Consider the following 21,817-nt stretch of genomic DNA (forward strand, 5'->3'; position numbering starts at 1 on the left):
TGCCGTAACGTATTTAGCAAGATTGAAAATGTCTCAAGAGTTCTGTAACAACTCCATTTATTTATATTCTTGTTGCAATCGAGTTATGGAATTTTTAAGAAAATTCGAACGAGAAAATTAATTTATAAAATTCGATAGTATATTTTTTTAAACATTCTTAATTTTTTTCGAATTAATTACAAGATATTATCATTTAATAATTAATAATTTAATCAAGACCGATGATTAATTAATAGTTTTCATTATTTCCATTACTCATTAACTATGATTACTGATTATTAAATAACCATAATTACTAATTACTTGATTACTTAGTAAACAAACTCAATATTCATTAGTTTAATTGTATACATACAGGGGCTAATTCTGTAATATATTAAGTTGTAAAACGAAAAGACCTTATTTTCAATTTTTAAATTAAAATATGCTTAGAAGACATCGATGAATTTTTATGTTGGATTATTGAGATTTAGATTGTATATACATAGACAAAACTGTTGATAAGCCAAGTATCTTTTTTTATGTACTTGGCGTAGCGACGCTACCGCGTCGCTTGATGTGTATATATCAAATCTGTTGTTAGTTTTTGCTCGCGAGCAAAACATTCTCCCACCACGCGCCAAGTGGGATGGAAAGAAAATAAAAGCTTGAGACTCCATTCATAGATCATCCATAGACATGTGTTCATCGTATCATATACGCTGCCAATCGATTCGTTATATTGTCAGAAAGAGTTACCGCGGCATGAATGATTACGGATGCGATTGAGAAGCTTCTCCATTTGACAGATCTGATGTACGTATTTATCAATTACGTATGAAAAACTTGAAATTTATTTAAATCTTAAAAGTTAAAGTTTTCTGCTTTTGATGCAAGTATTATTTTATAAATTATACAATTATTATATAATTTCGTTTATTTGGTTACATCTAAAGATTAGTCTCCCAAAATTTTTTTATTTTATAATTATCTACTTAATGATTAAAAATTACAAATGATTATATAATTAATGACCAATTTCAATGATAATTATCTAATAAATAATAGCTTCAATATCATGAGTGCTATAATCAATTACTGTGTCTACCACAGTACAATGCAACGTAGAATAATATTGTATTTAAGAGCCGAAACACTTTGTCTCGGAGATGGCATTCACTTCTGCGCTGGTCGCAGAGCACGTTTTCGCAAAGCGGGCGCGGAAACGCGCAGAAATCGTCGCTATTAACCATTCCGGTCGAGCGTTCAGCCGTAAAGCACGCGGAGGGAACATTCGTCTTTCTATTAATTTCTGCGCGGCGCGAAATTACGCGCGTCGGCCAACCCTAAGCCATATTAATATCGTAGATTACGAAGGAAATTAAGACAGCGATGGGTCGCAGATACCGCGGTGGGACTTGGCGTTGTTCCTTTGTTACTTACGGCGAAGGGGTTGAGCCGAGGAGAGTGTTGAATCGTGCCTATTCTGTACCTCTCACGCGGTCGAGAATAGCGTTCAACCTGTTCCGTAGTATTGGTTGATTAAAAAACACAGCAGAATTCTGATAATGGTGTTGTCGCAAATCTTGGACATTAAGCAAAAAATATGCGCGACATACATTCTTCAACTCTAACACGCCTATTTATTTTATTTGCGGTAATCATGTTAAGAAATGAATCAAAATAGAATAAATTTCCTTGAGTGTGATTGCGTAATATCTTCGAGAAAAATTATTTTGAATACGCAAATAAGAATGTGTATATTATACAGGGTGTTTCAGGGTTAAACGTTCTAATTTAAAATATGAATTTAGGATCACAAAACAAAAAAAAATTTTCGTTTGGAGGTATGGCCGTAAATGCTTTGTTTACATCTAAAGTTATGGGTAGGAATTAGAAATGATAAATTTATTGTACGACTGCTAATACGTATTTGTTTCTGTAACTGTACATGTTAATATTGACATTATAAAAAGGTACACAAACACCATATCGACGTATCACTGAGAAACTTTCTCAGTTTGTTCGACGCTTTCGCAAACTAAGCATCATTGTGCCTCGCATATTATTCTAATAGTGAAGATTGAACAAAATTTATAATTATGCTAACATTTTCACTTTCTGTAACTGTACATGTCAATATTGACATGTCAATATTATAAAAAGGTACACAAATACCATATCGACGTATCACTGAGAAACTTTCTCAGTTTGTTCGACGCTTTCGCAAACTAAGCATCATTGTGCCTCGCATATTATTCTAATAGTGAAGATTGAACAAAATTTATAATTATGCTAACATTTTCATATTTTCTAATAATAAAGTAATTGAAACACACTATTAATTTATTTATTATAACCTGATAATAATTTCATAAAATTTTATAATCAAAATGTTTAGATGTCAATATCTCTTAAACAAAGCGTTTTTCTTGTTTCGAGGTCCTAAATTCATATTTTAAATTAAAACATTTAATCCTGACATCCTGTATATTTACACAATTTATTTATTCGGTATATCAGAGAGTGTGCTATCAAAATAATCGTGAAAACTTTCGAAACTGCGTTACATTTATCGATACCAGTTTGCGTTCTGGGAGATTAAGTTACATCACTTTCAGAAACTCGAAGGTGATACGCACAGCCGTGCTTGGTTCGAACGACTGTTCATTTATGATGCCATCGAGCTCGCGGCATTGATACGATGGCATCGCGATAAGAACATCGAGCGATTAAGCGTTATGCGAGTCTATCTCGTGTACGTTGAACGATGTCTTCTTCTTGCCTGAGAATCGATTACCCATCGCTCCCCGTAACGATAGAAAAAACTTTCAAGACGCGGCGCGCGGAATCACATCAAAGATTATTTCCGCCAATAAAACGGAAGTCGAGTCGGTTGGGGAGATGCTCCGCGAATCGCTCTGCGTGGCATAACAAGACGGGGACGAGGGCAAAAGTTGAGAGACGAGGTTGACGGTCGGGGGTGGTTAAGGGGTGTCTAAGGGGGTAGCTCATAGCGAGAAGAAGACCGGCAAGCCCGGCAATAAATCTACGGTCGCCCGGAGCGAGTACTTATCGGTTCGCCAGGATCGCCGGCGACGTCACGAGTCGCGAGAAAGGCCCCGGCGGGCTCTCGTCTCCTTCAAACAAATTGACGTCGCAGTTCGAAGTGAGATCGAGATCTGACGAGTAACGAGTAGCAATGGCGACGTTTTGTCGGATACCTGCGTAGGCGTATGTATCAGTGTGGAATTGAAGAGGGGTCGAGAAATGGGCTGGGGAATGAAATTTCGGATAGTTGGTTTTCTTCGAACGTTAGCAGAATACGAAGGATACGAACTGTTATTGTGAATTTTATTTACGAAAATTACTGCAAAAAAAAAAAAAAATAAATTTATCTATATATCTCGACACACACATTGCGAATATAAAAATTTTGCTAAACATAAAAATTAACTTTATTATAAATTAAATTCTCGAATTCCTAGATATATGTTAACATTACTTGATAAATATAAATTCCATCATTATCATATCCTCGATTTAACTGTCTGAACTCACTCTCACTCTGTGTTATATATTTTCGCAGGTGCTCGTGGCAGGTACAATGGGTCGATCCCGGAGAAGGTCTGCGTAACAGCAGCAGGAACACGCCGAGCACGGTGAGTCGGATTAAATATGACTTACGGGTAGTACTTAAGTTCTCCTAACGTTACGTAGCTTCTGGAGTAACATAGCCGAACTTTGGTCGGGGCGAGGCATTGGCGAGGAGCGCGTAGTCGGATCGGTAGGGGCAAAGTTAACATCGCGCGCGTCCATGTAGTCGTGACCGGCGGGCATTGTCAAGGTTTCGTTCGGGTAAGTTTACCGGCCTCGTGATTTTACTCCGAGCGGATCCGCCCGGATTATCGTCGGCGTGCACTCGAGAGAGAACTTGATCTATAGTCGAGGTGTGTAGGAATATATATTCGAAAATTATCGGATTAAATTTCGATGACAACACCTAATATCGCTAATTTCTAAGAAATTCGAAGTTGTAAATTCGTGCAACGTTTCTTAAAATATTTTGCGGTGTTAATTATATCGTTATCCTAATTAAGCTAATTAGTTTCGTAACAACTATCTTTATTACACGTTGAATCACGTTTAACGTCCGATCGTTGGATGATGGCCGAACGTGCCGCGAATTTTGCAACAATTTGGTATGGTGTTGTCAACGATCTTCGTTTCGCATCAAACGCAAGGGAACATTGAACGAAATGTATACAACGAAGTGTACGGGACGTTTAAAAAGCGTTGATTCAATTTTACGCTCAAAAGCGAGGCTCGCTGCCCTCGATCCATAGCCGAGCGCTGTGGATGACAGGGATACCGGCGGTGGTGTTGACGTCCCTGTAACTCGACCGGAAAATATCAAAACAGGTTGTGTAATCCTGCGAGAAATATTCGTCCATCTCAATCTTGGCTGAATCTTCAAGTCTCTGTATAATTTCTTATATGATTATCTCGACCCAATCGTTACAAGATTTATTTTTTGAAAATAATAAGATATATAGAGAATATAATTAAACAATAAAAAAGTAGATTGAAATAGAAAAAATAATTAATTTTTAATAAAATTTCAGTATAAATATATACTCGAAATTTCTTAAAATATATATATTTACAAAAATATTCTTACTTAGAATTTAATTCCCTTATCCTGTATAAAGTTAGAGAGTTTATAATATAAGATGTTATCTGGAAAATGCTTTCCCAGAATCTATAGAGGACAAGAAGCTGAATATATGGCAGGCTTAATCAACAAATTGGTCCCTCAAGGGTTCTCGGTCTTCCGGCATAAGGCCGCGAACACGCATAATTCAAAGTTGCACGAACCGCAGTCTAATTATCCGATCTTGTCGAGAGTTAGGTTGCAGAATCTTGCGTTGAAAACTTCGAATTCCGTTGGTATTTGCGAAACTGCGCCTTTCGACGCGAGGATGAACGAAGAGAGGCTGCCTCAGATCGAAATATTGACGTGTCATTAAATTCGCTTGATTTATTTAGAAGTAAATGTTGACGGATTATGACGTCGCGTAACTTGTCGCCGAAGTTTTACCTCGTCCGAAATTTCAGCCTAAACAAGCTGATAGCTTCCTTATCCTTTAGCCTCGGTCTGACAGCCTTATCTTCCATAGGGCAGCTTGTTTGACTTCCGGCGATGTCTCCTTCTGACCGGACGCACTTGATAACTTGAATATCGCGGGTCTATCTGTGTAGAATAGAGAAGCATCGGAGAGAGAGAAAGGATAGAGTACACAAGTATAACAGAGTAAGCAAGCGAGAGGGTGAAAGACAGACTTGCTACCAGGCTTAGTCAGTCTAATCCTTTCCATGGGTTGGCTTTACATTAAGTAAAGTCCATCAACTTGGCCGCGCGTTGCTCTCAAAATCTTATCACTTATAAATCGCGTCACATTGTCCTTTCGACATAAAGTTTTTTTATTATACTATTAAAGATTTTTTGAGCATAATTTTCACGATATATTTGTAACGGACTATATTTTTCGAACGCTGTAGTTTTTGTTACATCTATTTCGAAGATGATTCAAAGTTTGAAGTGGATGGCTTTCTTTACGACCTTAAGTTCGAATCCATCGAACATTAAGAATGAGAGAAAGAAGGAGGTTAATCCTCGGGAGCAAAGTAACGGCCATATTTCTCAATAAACAATAAATCAGCGGGGTCGCATAGCAAGGTATAACGCCCCCTCTTATGGATCTACCTTCTCTTTCGTTTCCGACTCCGTCGCCGTTTCTTCGAAGTAAACCCTCTCTCGCTCCATCGCGCGTTCTCTCATTCCCTCTCGTTCGTTTATCTCACTCCCTTCTCTCTTGCTTCTCCGTCTATCCTTCGGCGAGTCTCCAGGCTCCATTAATCTATGGTTATCTACGGCCTGCGTTGGATAAGTGCGTCGGAATGAGCCATTTCACCCTTGGGAGTTCGAATCCATCCTCCACCCTCGTAACGGAAGGCCATCGAGAGACTGGCCCTTGGGCATCCTCTTTTGCCCTCGCGATGAGCTGTGCAAAACTCACTCCTTAACGAGATCGTAACGACGACGGATGCTTGCGCAGGGCAAAAATGCAGGAATCGAGAGCTGTGCGTAAAACGATGTAAAAAGACGTAAAATAGTAAATTCTCTTGAGACGTATTTTTAAAATTCGTCAGTAAAGTACAAATTACCCTCGCGCGATAAGACGTCGAAAAATTACGCGAGGATATATAAATTATGAAAAAACGACACTGAATTTTCCTTCTTTCTCCTCTCGCATCGGGCCGATAAATTTTGAAGCTTCGAAGTTGTATCAAAACGGCATAAAAAGGTACGTGAAACGTCGAGCGGTCGCGATAAAAACTGCGAGAACGCGTAAGATGGTGCGCAAACGATCTCGCTCCCCCCGTTCCTTTGCCTCTCAGACAGCACATCCGGTCGTAGCCCGCGCCGCTTCGTCGTCCTCCGCGGTGAGTAATGCTCGTAGGTTATCTTTTCACCTTCGAGTCCCGTAAGTAAAGGCGGAAAGCGTCCCCTTGTCTCCGTCGTTTGGCTCGACCTAACGAACTAAAGAACAACTTTACTTTGCATGCGTTCCGACGATCCGCCGAAAGAGAGAAGGCAGGGGGAGAATGGTTACGATAGGGGATTGTCGACGCGAACGACGACGATAGGTCGACGCGTCTTTATCGCCGGAAAAGTTAAGTGGAAGAAAATGCGTCGACTAAGAATGCGGGAGGAATAGGCGCGAGTCTCTCGGAGATGGCGGACAAAGTTGAAATTGATGCACTGGACGGGTGCTAGAATCTACAAAGCTTACGGTCGAGAGGTATTCAAGAGAGAGAGAGAGAGAGAGATGTCAACATTATATTATAACACTCTGTTCGCTTTTCTTCGATTTTTTTGGAACAATAAGAAATAATAATTTAAAAAAAATAAGGAAGAAATTCGAAAAGAAAATTCGACATAAAAAATATCAAAATTTTATTTATACTGTATTATAAAAATTCCAAAAGTACGCTCAAGTAATTTTGTTTCTTTCTTTCTTGAAAAATTCGAAAATCTAGAAATATAGGAATATAAAAATATATAAGCTTGATAATCTCAAGCGCACTTGGAAAAATTCACTCTCTTCGGAAAGTGGTTCCATCATTTTCCGATTCTTCTCTTTTTCCTAGATTCTGGCATGGTCGTGTTTCTGGCAGTAACAGATTGGGGGAGGAAGAAGGAAAGGTTTATGGAGATGATCGATAAGAACAGCGTGCTCTGGAGCCAAAGCGAGTAAAAGGCTACATCGTAAAAATAGTTTGAAAACTAAAAATCACACGAAACAAACTATGGGCTCGAACAAGTGTGCATTATGAGTCACGGAATAGCATTGGGGGTAGCTCTCACACCCTTCATCCTATTGATCTTACATTTCTGTATACTGTACGCAACTCGAAAGGGACAGACGAGAAAATAAAGAGTGAGCGAGATAATTAATCGAAAGATAAAATATTGAAAAAAAAATTGAAAAAAGGAAAGAAATAAAGAGAAGGTAGACTAAAATATAATAAAAATATTATAGAAATAAAGATGACGTGAAAGAAATGCGAATATTCTGAGAATATTGAAAAGTAAGTAACTAACATTCTTCAATAAAAAATTTCAACCTTTAGTTTATTCAATTATCTATTTTTTAATATCAAAATTTAAATTTTTACGAAAATTAATTATTTTATAAGTGCAACAATTCATCGAAAAATTACTGGAAAATTTGTCTATGTGAATCTAGTACTTGATTTTAAAAAGAAAATTCTCAGCGAAGCTTCGTTCCTCGAAAGTTTCTCTCGGCCGTCCCGATGGAACGGAATCGATTATAAACGTGCGTGCGTGTCAGCTCGATACGATCTACCGTACTCGAACAATGCCCTTACGTAGTAAGTTTATTATAAAGCTACTGCTTAAGACGGCTCGAATCTTGCCGTGCTGATCGAATTTCTGGTTAATAAAATAATAATAATTATAAGCGAAAAAAGTTGTGTAACAAAAATTAATTTCAGGATCGACGAGTTCCAGATGACTAGGCTCGATACTCACATAAAGCGTTGACGAGTATAATCGCGAGAGAGGGGAGTTCACATATATATATCACATAATCTCGTATTATCTCGCGGCAACTATGCGCTGTCTAGCGAAGCGCTGTTGAACGTGACAAGTGATATTATTAGTTAACGCGCCGCGTTTACTCCCGTTGCATGCCAGTAGATACAGGGTGTCTACGGCAGACTTTGCGTAACTCAGAAACCAAATGCGTCGGAGGGGGAAACGACGCGCCTTGGTTCGACTATGATCTGCCAGAAGCAGATCTCGCAAACATCACTGTTTGCGAGAGACGCTTGTTCGATCATGAAGGATCTTTTTAATTAACGTCGACGTCAAGAAAATGCACTCTCGTTGATAACCACGACGAAGTAAAATCGAGCACATTTTCGAGCTATGATTTTGTGTCGACGTACTTTGCTATACTTTCAAGATAGATATTAGAGACAGATCGAAAATGATACGAAAAAAAAAACGCATAAAGAGGGGAAGCCTGACGCGCGCGCGCGGATCAATTTATGACGCTCATTACAATCGATTTGCCGGGGATCGACGATTCGTTTACTTTACACCCGCGCCTTTCATTTCACGATCTTCCAATTTGCACAATTTCTCGTGAGAAATTAGTCCCGTTGCGTGATGATGACGATGGCACGGTGAACGCGCGAAGAACTATCTTCGGTGCCGCGCCGCGACCGCGCGTCGCGTTTTTCGTAATTGGCTCTCTTTATGCCAGGTCATGCGCGCGAAAAATATGTATATACGGGAAAAATATGTACGCGTATATTGTTTTCATGGCACGACGCGCGGTCATCGCGCACAAACACGTCGCGGATTATCGAATGAGGGATGATCGCAAGCGCGCGGACACGCGTGTCGTTGCCGCGATTACATCGCGACCCGAAACCCTCGATCCTCGAAGAGACCATTTTTTTCAACCCGCCAGGTTGACGCTGCATGACTCGCGTTAATAAATAAGCGTCCGTCTCTGTCTCTGTGATTTCTTCGATTTGCATTTTATTTCGTGAAACGTAAATGCGAATCTCGCACGCCACTCGCAGGAAAAATAGCTATACTGTAAATTTTGCGGATTGATAACTATTTATAAAATTTATCATTTGATGTTTTGCATTTGATGCTACATGTATGATGCACTCAAAATGCAACTGTTTATACGACACGTTAATTTTTACGCAATAATGAATGGCTTTTTATAGATCCCATTTGCGCGCACAATTAAACTGATCGTATTGGAGTGTTTACGATCGCATTTCAAGCATAATTATAGTAAATCTAGACATGGGTGGCCAGCCCGCGGCGAATCGCATTAGTTTCTATAACGATATTTGCTGCGGTGCGGCAATTTAGGTATCGTTTTATCGGTGGCGTAATATACAATTTGTATATATGTATATATTTTATAGAGATCGCGCGTGAAATATAAAGAGGAGGATATGGAAAAGGAAGAGAGGGAGGAAAAGAGAGATGGAGAGGGAAATACGGCGCACGGTCGACTGTGTACGTTTACGTATTATGCACACATACACGAGCGCGTCCCACATCGGCTAATCTCGTATTTGCGCGATTAATTCTACGCGTTTAACGGAATCCCGTGTCTCGCTAATTACTCTGTCGCGAGCATTTCGCGCGCGCACTGACGATGCTGTTTTCACGTTAATTACGGAATCCGTTGGCTAATGGGTCATACGAATAAAAGTGAGAGAAAATGCTCTTGGCAGAAACTAAAAGTAGAATTATTTCACAAGTATGTAAAGGAGCAAAAGCATATCATATCTTTTTTCTCGCGGTAGAGATTATTTATTTACCTTGCATTTCGACACCTTCGCTCGAAGATGTTTTGATCATTTTGCTTGTAACAAATTGCCTGCCGCATGTGACTTTACACAACGAAGCGAGTCAGCTGTGCTCCGATGTATCGCACGTTGTGTATAAGAATGACGCGGATCGTCCGCGTATACTGCGTACGACGAGTTTAAAGCCACGTTTAAGCCGTATAGGGCTTAGGTGCGTCTATTTTCTAGCAAGGTCCCTAAACCGGAGATTAAAGCCATCGCTGTGCACGAGGGCGTTCCAAAAATCCAGGGATTACGTCTAGGCAGCAACGGCGACGGCGGATATGAATTAATTTTGACGTTAAGAGCTATCGCGTCTCTCATTTATAACAACAGCCCCTTTTTGCGCGTTTCCCGTCGCTCTCTCAAATCCATGAATAGATACGCCCTGTAAAACGTCCAGTTTGTCATAAAATAATTTACTGCCTTAGGTGTTTTAAAAACATAGGGAAAATTCCGAAGAAGTATGTTTGAAATAATAATATAACTCGTAGATAAAAAACGATTTGGAACATTTTTCTTTTTAATTTCTTGGTGAAATTATGCAATATATTTGTTGAGAAACAAGAGGAGAGAGAAATCTTTAATTTCACGAGAAAATAGACTCAAAGTTACAAAAACGCACGAAACGCATCTCGTAATGATTTCGCGCTCCCGAAAACTCCCCGGAGCGTTACAAACGCAGGGTGCGTTGATGCATTTCGGCGCAGCCGAAAATAGGGGTGTTGTTCGGGGGTGCTTTTGGCGCTGACAATACCGCAATGCACAGGTTGGCCTAATAAAACTATGATCGTCGGATAAAACAGTGCAGTTCACGCTGGTAATTAGCGGTATACATAAATCATTGGCAACGCGCCGCGTAAATGCGTACGCGCGCACGCATGTACGCGCACACGTTCGGTACGCGTGTGTGCATGCCTATTACAAACCACCCCCGCACGCTGCCGCCTCCGGCAAATGCCCTCCTCCGTTTCCGGCGTCCCTTGCTCCGTCGCCGGTCACGGCTCGCCGAATAAACGAATACACGTGTAACGAGCAACGCAAACGTTGTGACACTTGCCTCTTCTCTTCCTTTCACACGAGTGATCTTTGATTTTGTGCGCTTTTATCTAAATTTGCGTAAGAGACCAGAAAAAATTCTGTGATCCGATCGATGTCGAAGTACGAGAAAATGACACTTACTCTTAGATTCTCCTGGGAAGTTATTTTTTTTTCTTTTCGTAATGTTTTATATTTAATAAAATGACATTCGGATGCAACATTATTTATACTGTGTAATGGGAAAATATGAATAACGCGAGGCATTTTTAGTAATATTAAGATTTATTAAGAGCCTGTAAAGAACGCTAGTAATATTATTTGTTTTATCGTCGATGGGAACAATCTTTCGAATGTTTTATGCTCTTTTTAAATGGTGATATAATTTGAAAAAAAAATTGAAGAGATAATGTTAATTTATTTTTAAATAGCCCCGCGTTGTTGTTGCATTACCATATCGTTGTAGAGGTATTATATGGATTTTTTATCGGTGTGTTTATTTCAAAATCAAATCCATCGAATTCTCTACATACGACAGATTCGAATCACCGTTCAGACGCATAGATACTAGCAGCATTTTGTTAATCGCCCTGCATAACGATCTCCTATGCCGTTCGTCGCACTTGAGAATTGTCTCGTCGTCCATCCGAGTAATTTGATTCTTTCCCCCTCTCTCCCTTTCATTTATAATCGCAGCGGTACACCTATTACCACGCGCGTTTGCTATGTATCGTTTTGAAATGCACACAAATGCTATCGATGGCGTTTGCTCTCTCTCTCTTTCTGTCTCTGTCGCTCTCTTGACGGGGCTCTGGGCAAGGGATGCGCGCGTTTGTCGGGGGCTGGTATCTGGCGCGAGGGGCCCATCAACAGGAGGGAACGACCAGGCGGGGGGAGGAGGACGAGAAGTGGCAGGTCTATCGCCATCGGAGCCGGCAATGCGAGTCTAGGTTATCCGGTGACAAAGCAGGTTCGACTCACGCGCGCAACGAGGCCCTCTCGGCACGTCGGATTATCACCATTGAAAATGATGCAACCGAAACCCCACTGTTCGGATGCAGCCGCGCTTGAACGCGATACGTGCACGCGGCGCGGCGCAACCAAAACCGGAAGCGAATTCCTTGTCGCGCCGCACAGGAATTTATTGTCGATCTCGGGGCGCGAACGATTACGGTTTCGTACTCGCGGTTCGCAGATCTGCCTTTGTTGTTTGTTATTAAAATTTAAATACCTCTGCAATTATTTCTCTTCTCGTAACACAACGCATGATATTCCTCAAAAAGACAACAAATGTAATATGTAATATGCAATACGTTTACTATTATTGTGAAGGGTTCCGCACCCACGCGTTTCTCATTCACGGTGAATTGGCATAAAGAGGGGAAGCCTGACGCGCGCGCGCGGATCAATTTATGACGCTCATTACAATCGATTTGCCGGGGATCGACGATTCGTTTACTTTACACCCGCGCCTTTCATTTCACGATCTTCCAATTTGCACAATTTCTCGTGAGAAATTAGTCCCGTTGCGTGATGATGACGATGGCACGGTGAACGCGCGAAGAACTATCTTCAGTGCCGCGCCGCGACCGTGCGTCGCGTTTTTCGTAATTGGCTCTCTTTATGCCAGGTCATGCGCGCGAAAAATATGTATATACGGGAAAAATATGTACGCGTATATTGTTTTCATGGCACGACGCGCGGTCATCGCGCACAAACACGTCGCGGATTATCGAATGAGGGATGATCGCAAGCGCGCGGACACGCGTGTCGTTGCCGCGATTACATCGCGACCCGAAACCCTCGATTCTCGAAGAGACCATTTTTTTCCCGCCAGGTTGACGCTGCATGACTCGCGTTAATAAATAAGCGTCCGTCTCTGTCTCTGTGATTTCTTCGATTTGCATTTTATTTCGTGAAACGTAAATGCGAATCTCGCACGCCACTCGCAGGAAAAATAGCTATACTGTAAATTTTGCGGATTGATAACTATTTATAAAATTTATCATTTGATGTTTTGCATTTGATGCTACATGTATGATGCACTCAAAATGCAACTGTTTATACGACACGTTAATTTTTACGCAATAATGAATGGCTTTTTATAGATCCCATTTGCGCGCACAATTAAACTGATCGTATTGGAGTGTTTACGATCGCATTTCAAGCATAATTATAGTAAATCTAGACATGGGTGGCCAGCCCGCGGCGAATCGCATTAGTTTCTATAACGATATTTGCTGCGGTGCGGCAATTTAGGTATCGTTTTATCGGTGGCGTAATATACAATTTGTATATATGTATATATTTTATAGAGATCGCGCGTGAAATATAAAGAGGAGGATATGGAAAAGGAAGAGAGGGAGGAAAAGAGAGATGGAGAGGGAAATACGGCGCACGGTCGACTGTGTACGTTTACGTATTATGCACACATACACGAGCGCGTCCCACATCGGCTAATCTCGTATTTGCGCGATTAATTCTACGCGTTTAACGGAATCCCGTGTCTCGCTAATTACTCTGTCGCGAGCATTTCGCGCGCGCACTGACGATGCTGTTTTCACGTTAATTACGGAATCCGTTGGCTAATGGGTCATACGAATAAAAGTGAGAGAAAATGCTCTTGGCAGAAACTAAAAGTAGAATTATTTCACAAGTATGTAAAGGAGCAAAAGCATATCATATCTTTTTTCTCGCGGTAGAGATTATTTATTTACCTTGCATTTCGACACCTTCGCTCGAAGATGTTTTGATCATTTTGCTTGTAACAAATTGCCTGCCGCATGTGACTTTACACAACGAAGCGAGTCAGCTGTGCTCCGATGTATCGCACGTTGTGTATAAGAATGACGCGGATCGTCCGCGTATACTGCGTACGACGAGTTTAAAGCCACGTTTAAGCCGTATAGGGCTTAGGTGCGTCTATTTTCTAGCAAGGTCCCTAAACCGGAGATTAAAGCCATCGCTGTGCACGAGGGCGTTCCAAAAATCCAGGGATTACGTCTAGGCAGCAACGGCGACGGCGGATATGAATTAATTTTGACGTTAAGAGCTATCGCGTCTCTCATTTATAACAACAGCCCCTTTTTGCGCGTTTCCCGTCGCTCTCTCAAATCCATGAATAGATACGCCCTGTAAAACGTCCAGTTTGTCATAAAATAATTTACTGCCTTAGGTGTTTTAAAAACATAGGGAAAATTCCGAAGAAGTATGTTTGAAATAATAATATAACTCGTAGATAAAAAACGATTTGGAACATTTTTCTTTTTAATTTCTTGGTGAAATTATGCAATATATTTGTTGAGAAACAAGAGGAGAGAGAAATCTTTAATTTCACGAGAAAATAGACTCAAAGTTACAAAAACGCACGAAACGCATCTCGTAATGATTTCGCGCTCCCGAAAACTCCCCGGAGCGTTACAAACGCAGGGTGCGTTGATGCATTTCGGCGCAGCCGGTATAGGGGGTGTTGTTCGGGGGTGCTTTTGGCGCTGACAATACCGCAATGCACAGGTTGGCCTAATAAAACTATGATCGTCGGATAAAACAGTGCAGTTCACGCTGGTAATTAGCGGTATACATAAATCATTGGCAACGCGCCGCGTAAATGCGTACGCGCGCACGCATGTACGCGCACACGTTCGGTACGCGTGTGTGCATGCCTATTACAAACCACCCCCGCACGCTGCCGCCTCCGGCAAATGCCCTCCTCCGTTTCCGGCGTCCCTTGCTCCGTCGCCGGTCACGGCTCGCCGAATAAACGAATACACGTGTAACGAGCAACGCAAACGTTGTGACACTTGCCTCTTCTCTTCCTTTCACACGAGTGATCTTTGATTTTGTGCGCTTTTATCTAAATTTGCGTAAGAGACCAGAAAAAATTCTGTGATCCGATCGATGTCGAAGTACGAGAAAATGACACTTACTCTTAGATTCTCCTGGGAAGTTATTTTTTTTTCTTTTCGTAATGTTTTATATTTAATAAAATGACATTCGGATGCAACATTATTTATACTGTGTAATGGGAAAATATGAATAACGCGAGGCATTTTTAGTAATATTAAGATTTATTAAGAGCCTGTAAAGAACGCTAGTAATATTATTTGTTTTATCGTCGATGGGAACAATCTTTCGAATGTTTTATGCTCTTTTTAAATGGTGATATAATTTGAAAAAAAAATTGAAGAGATAATGTTAATTTATTTTTAAATAGCCCCGCGTTGTTGTTGCATTACCATATCGTTGTAGAGGTATTATATGGATTTTTTATCGGTGTGTTTATTTCAAAATCAAATCCATCGAATTCTCTACATACGACAGATTCGAATCACCGTTCAGACGCATAGATACTAGCAGCATTTTGTTAATCGCCCTGCATAACGATCTCCTATGCCGTTCGTCGCACTTGAGAATTGTCTCGTCGTCCATCCGAGTAATTTGATTCTTTCCCCCTCTCTCCCTTTCATTTATAATCGCAGCGGTACACCTATTACCACGCGCGTTTGCTATGTATCGTTTTGAAATGCACACAAATGCTATCGATGGCGTTTGCTCTCTCTCTCTTTCTGTCTCTGTCGCTCTCTTGACGGGGCTCTGGGCAAGGGATGCGCGCGTTTGTCGGGGGCTGGTATCTGGCGCGAGGGGCCCATCAACAGGAGGGAACGACCAGGCGGGGGGAGGAGGACGAGAAGTGGCAGGTCTATCGCCATCGGAGCCGGCAATGCGAGTCTAGGTTATCCGGTGACAAAGCAGGTTCGACTCACGCGCGCAACGAGGCCCTCTCGGCACGTCGGATTATCACCATTGAAAATGATGCAACCGAAACCCCACTGTTCGGATGCAGCCGCGCTTGAACGCGATACGTGCACGCGGCGCGGCGCAACCAAAACCGGAAGCGAATTCCTTGTCGCGCCGCACAGGAATTTATTGTCGATCTCGGGGCGCGAACGATTACGGTTTCGTACTCGCGGTTCGCAGATCTGCCTTTGTTGTTTGTTATTAAAATTTAAATACCTCTGCAATTATTTCTCTTCTCGTAACACAACGCACGCAGATATTGTGCGATGTAAGCATATATATAATTTTTTAGTAAAATGTTATTCGTAAATAAAAGTCGTTTGTCACATGAGCATCGAGCGAATTTTACCCTCAATACAATATATAATTACGAAAAAATATTTTATTTATAAACTGATGCGATAAATTTTTCTCCGTACGTTTCTATCCGCTCGGTCATCTATTGAATGAAATTCCGGGAACGATCCTCTCACTAGTGATACCGTGTCGATTGGCTCACCGCGATCACTATGTTCGCGCACGATAGGCGTGCTTTATTGAGGATCCGGCGTCGACCGCACGTCGAAAATCATTGACACCATTGTGGCATGCATCCCCCAGCGAAACGAGACAATTCGCGGGGTTCTTGCGCTGAGATTCGGATGCGCGAGACGATCGGCAACGGAGCGAGGAAGGTAAGGCGAACCACCCCCCGGGGGGTTGTAGCTAAATTGGCGGCAGTATATTACCGGTCGGACCGGCGCATTTAATTTGAATATAATCGCGGAAGGAGATCTCAGAAGCTCTCGAGGGCACTCCGTGGCGCGGGGCTGCGTGACGGTGACCGGAAGTGCTCCCGGGACACCGGAAACAAAATGGCCGCTTTATATTTCTCACTCTCTCTTTCCTCAACCCTTTCTCGACCGCACCGTTTCCTCCCGCCGTGGCGCCGTCACTTCGTCTCTCCTATCGCACACGACCTACCTATATACTGCTTACTTACCCGGTTGCGGGGGCGTTCGCCCTCTTTCTCACCCTTGCCTTATTCTCGAGAGAATCGTAGGGCGAAATTAACTTTGCATTGTCCGTAGATTCCGGGGATCGCGCGGGGAAGCGCTCGGAGAGACGAAAGTTGAGATACAAGTTCGACAAACGACTAATAATTAAGACACAACGATAGCACATACAATCTATCGCACAAATATAATACGCGATGTGTCAAATTTTACGGAAGGGCCAGACTTTTTTCAGCATTAATGTGCGGTCTTTCTGTTCACTATTAGAGACGATCGATACATACATAAATGTATTTTTCTGAGATACGCAGGATGTTCCACTTCTGTTTATGTTTTACTTTTATGTTGCATATTATCATTTAATAGAAAATATATTAACTGATTTCTGGATGTATATATGTATATAGTTGAGCTCTCTCTCCCTATTTAATTAAAATTTCTAGATAACCGTCATTTATTATTGTATAACTTTTATTTCAATTATCAATGTTTTATCATTTTATAATCAAGCTTAAAATTAAAATTTTATTAAAGCAAAGTATGCTTTAATAAAATTTTGAAGAACGTTTGGCTTTCTTGTCTATAATTACTTTTTAATTGCCAATTATTCAAAAATTATCGATTTTTTATCGATTATCGTTTTTTTTTTTTTTTAGAATCGAATCGATTTTAAATGAGTCAAAGAACATGTTGTCAAAAAATAATGCCATAGAATGTCCTGTATAGATTTTGTAATTTGATATAGACATATTATTAATTATCGAATATCGTTAAATATTTGACGCAATTAAGATAATAGAAGATAATACGATCAGACGCGGTATATCCATGTTTTGCGACGCTTATTAAAACAGGCGTCGCTATGGGAAAGTCGATAAACGGTGTCAATGTCGTAGGTTACGTGTAACTGCTCGTTCGCAGGTAAGGGAGTTTAGTGATTTAGGAGTAATTGCGATGCCGGGCGATGATTCGCGTGGGAATGCAACAGGGCACCGTGTTCGATAAGCTCTGCGGAACAATAACAATTAAACCGGCTAACTCGTAATGCCAAAATACAATATAAGCACGAACAATGCTGCGCCCGCCAGTCGCGGGGAGAGACGAGCGGTCGGTCGCCCGACAATGCCCGCCGTGCTTTCGTTAGACAAAAGCGAGATTCTCTCTTGAAGCGCGTTTCCTTCGGGCAGAGATCGTAAGTCGAGGAAGAGCTTAAGCCGGTCGCGTCTTACTACACGCCGCGGTCGTTTCAGAGAGTGCGCGCGCGAGAAGAGAGATCGTAGAATTTAATTAAAATCTACCCGACTGCTCGCGCGAGCGTGAGAAACTTTACGTTTTAGAAAATGTTGCGGGAGAAGGTGCGGGACCGACGACACTGTGATTTACGAGCGCGCGCATTCGCTTTTTAATTATACGATAATTATCAATGCATGATTATTGATACAATTATTTGTGACAAGCTAATAACGTGGCGTGTGTACATATCTCCCGTTGCTGGTTATTAATTAATTATTGCGATGCATTAACTGTATTATGTTGATGACAATCGCGCTGCCAAAGCCGATTTTCGTCGCTCAAAACTTTTGTCGCAAAATCCCGGCAATATGGACAAATTCCCGGCTTATTTTCGTGTCCGCTTGCGCGAATACAGCAAGGGTGGAAGGTGGGGTAAATTTCTTCATCTGTTTTGCGTATTTTATCTCATCTCAACTTATCCGCGCAAGCGACACTTTAAATCAAACGCAGTCAATGTCCGCAACGGTCTCCGATGAATTGGTGGTTAAAATGCGTGATAAATCTCAAAACTGCGCGACGTGTACAAAGTGCGTCATCGGCTTTAAATAGCGTGCACGAGCCGAGAGATACTCCCAATCGATGGGATGGTATAAATTAGAAATTTTTTTATCCGCGCGTTTCGATCGCCGTGAGATATTACCCGAGAATCACGATGGGAAAACAGGCGAAAGAGTTCGCCTCGTTAATGCCGTATGATGGGATTTTATAATTCATTGCGCACGTTTCGATTCGCTCGATTCGTGGTCTTTGTATTATTTGAGAAAACATCATTGATAACGGTATCGTTGCCCAGATGAAGTGTGATTACATTAGCGAGGATAATTGTTGTACTACACATTATAAAAAATGATTTAAAAATCACTTTAGTATTTTAATTTTTCCGTTACAGGTCACTTGTAAATTTACATTTTATCTTGGGAGCATTAAACGCAATATAGAAATTTAAATTACGTTATTTAATCTTCTCAGAATAAAATTAGTTTCACATAACACGTGATATGTATAAATATAAGCACATTAAAACAGTTCTCTAAATATGCCATTTTACTTTCTAATAACGTTTTTTTATTTAGTAGTAAACGAGTCGAAACAATGTAAGATGGTAATATCAAGAGAACATTAGCATATAAATTAAAATTTTCACATAATTATTATAGAATTATCGTGAAAGTTTATCGTAAAAAAATATTAACATACAGAAACGCTATAATAAAATATACAATACTCTAGTTAATCTTCCAAGGACTAAATTTCCATATCTAAACTCACGAAGAATTCGTTAAATCGTGCTCAAGGCCTTCATTATCGTCGCGTTTACACGTCCACTCGTCAATGAGTAATCCGCACTTCCGTATCGCGATACAAAGTAGGGTGAAAAAAAGAGAAAGAGAGAGAAACCGAGAGATTTCACCCTTAGCGAGTTTACAAGCCACGACTTCTACCTCGGGAGCGTATGATTAAACAACTCAGGTGTTTTATGCTCGACTCGTAGTGATCGCGTGACTCAACGGCCACATCCGTTTCCGCCGTTGCGTACGGTCAACCGCTTTAACCCCTAACCAATGGTTCGCCTTAAGGGTTGCACGTTACCATCGACCGCGAAAGAAAGTATACTTTTGCCGACATATCTTTAAGCCGTAATCGGCTCCGCTCGATAGTCACGCGCCAACAAGGAGCTACCAGTGTGAGCTGTTAAATTTTACTTTATCCAACTACATCCTGCGACGATGATTTTGTTTCCACATTCTATAAGGATATCCGTTTGAGACTCGTGTGAAGCAGTGGCTTTCAACAATTAAAATAAAAGGGTATATTTCCTGGCATTTGCGCAGGAATCACATCCGAGTTTTACAACTTTATATTTATGATATTAATGGCAGATTCTTTGACTTGAATCCCGAGTCAACCTTTTTTTCAAGAATTTGCGGGCATTATTTTTACATAATCAGAAAAATAAGAAATTTATAATATTACATTATAGTATTAGAAATAAAAGAATCCTTGCAAATTAAATATTATAGCTGCATACATATACAAACATAAATCATGTTTTTTGATAAATATCAAGTAGGATTTACTATAATCGACTTTAATTAAAAATTTAATTATAAATATATGCAATGTTAAATGTTGAAAAATTACATTACAAATAATGTTCTCGGAAGAGAAAGAAAGAGAGAAGGAGAGAAATATTTTTCCTTTTCGTTGAGAAAATATTCTGAATTGGCACAAAATAATCTACTATTAAATTCTAATAGTGCGACAATCTATATATATTATTAGTCCAATATTCTGTAACTCTAATACAAATGACCTGTTAATTAATGGAAACGTACGTACACGAAACTTGTATTGTATCTCTCTTCTAACGGATACACGAGCTCGATGTTTCGGTCTCGTGGCCCGAGTCAATTCAGAGTAGAGAGCCATAGGGTGCAAGAAAGGTTGGGCAAATGTCGAGGAGTGACATTATATTAAATACGCCGAAATGCCATCGACCCCTGTCAAATGGTATAAAAGAGCGATTCCGTCGTTTCCTATCCTTTCCCAACAGACGTAATTTATTTGATATTGATGTAACATTTAATTTATCTATGAAATTTCTTTCAACGCGTATTATGTATGATAGTATGATGAAAAATCTATATACGTAATAGAAAGAGAGAGGGGGAAGAGGCAGATCGCGTAATTATAATCTCTTAAATATAGTTTAATCATTTCGATATCGGAAGTCAATTTACAGCTTCATCAAATTAAATAAATAATTATTGTAATAATAAGTATTGTTCAATTCTTTTAAGAAATAATAAAATTTAAAATTCAAAATTGCATGCATTTTTTCTTGATTATTAGGGAACCGAGAGGCTTTTTTTATAAAAATTGATATATTTTAAATAGATAAAATATTAATATCTCTCAATATATATATATTTTAAAAAATGAATCTAGTAGCCAAAGAGTTAATCAACACATATGAAACGGACGCTTTTGTTAACTAGTTGGGCCAAGGGTTGTTAGCACCGAATGGTTGAACTGTTTTGGACAACCAAAGACACAGGAGTATAATTAATTCGGCCATTCGGCTTTATCGCTACGCTATTATGCTCGGACGTATCTCGCCGCGCGGATATTCGGTCTGCTCTCCCTCCGGATCCGCGAGTTTTCCGAGAAATTAGTCGGCATGATTTGCATCTGACGTGCACCTCGGGGCACCCACACGTCGCTCGCATAGTTCGCAACTCTGACTTTCCTAGCTGCTCTCTCTCTCTCTCTCTCTTTCTCCTCTGTTTCGCAAATGTCTCCGAATACCTTCGCATCTACGTTGGAAGCCCTCGTGCCAATTATACTCGTCAAGAGAGGAAGCGTCGAGCATATTCTTCTTGTTCTACGACATTGATCCTCCTTGAAAGTCTCAAGTTAGGGGAACCAACCGCCGTTTTACATCAATCGCAATGCGGAACGAGTGACGGAAGTTGCTAGAAACATCGACGCGTAATTTCATCAAGAATAATAAGTTATTTATTAATTAAATCTTTTTTTTCCTTTCTTCCTTCCTTCGTTCATTAAAAAATTTAGACTAAAAAACTACGACCCTTTAATAGTATTTCTAATATTATAAAATTTCTAAAAAGAGAGTTTGGAAAAATGTGAAGAAGGATATCGCGTCACGCTCTCGACATCTTGCATGAAAAGATATGGAAATTCTCCTTTTCGCGATCTCGCAAAAGCCATGACTTGCG

The 21,817-nt window shown here is 40.5% G+C and overlaps 1 protein-coding gene and 1 long non-coding RNA gene across 3 annotated transcripts in view; one reads left to right on the forward strand and one right to left on the reverse strand.

Moving 5' to 3' along the window:
• LOC115237750 overlaps positions 1-21,817 on the forward strand; it is a 215,551-nt gene that overhangs the window by 18,966 nt on the left and 174,768 nt on the right. The window contains exons 1-2 of one of the 2 annotated variants that reach the window (XR_003884390.1): positions 764-795; positions 3,569-3,641. This is a non-coding gene — a long non-coding RNA (uncharacterized LOC115237750). Of the gene's footprint in view, positions 1-763; positions 796-3,568; positions 3,642-21,817 lie in introns of those variants that run through there. The other variant, XR_003884391.1, reaches the window with a different exon arrangement.
• LOC115237745 (LIM domain only protein 3-like) overlaps positions 1-21,817 on the reverse strand; it is an 84,109-nt gene that overhangs the window by 15,073 nt on the left and 47,219 nt on the right. The window lies entirely within an intron of this gene.

The sequence above is a fragment of the Formica exsecta genome, unplaced genomic scaffold, assembly GCF_003651465.1.
Source record: "Formica exsecta isolate Colony F162 unplaced genomic scaffold, ASM365146v1 scaffold308, whole genome shotgun sequence".
NCBI classification, from domain to species: Eukaryota; Metazoa; Arthropoda; class Insecta; order Hymenoptera; family Formicidae; genus Formica; species Formica exsecta.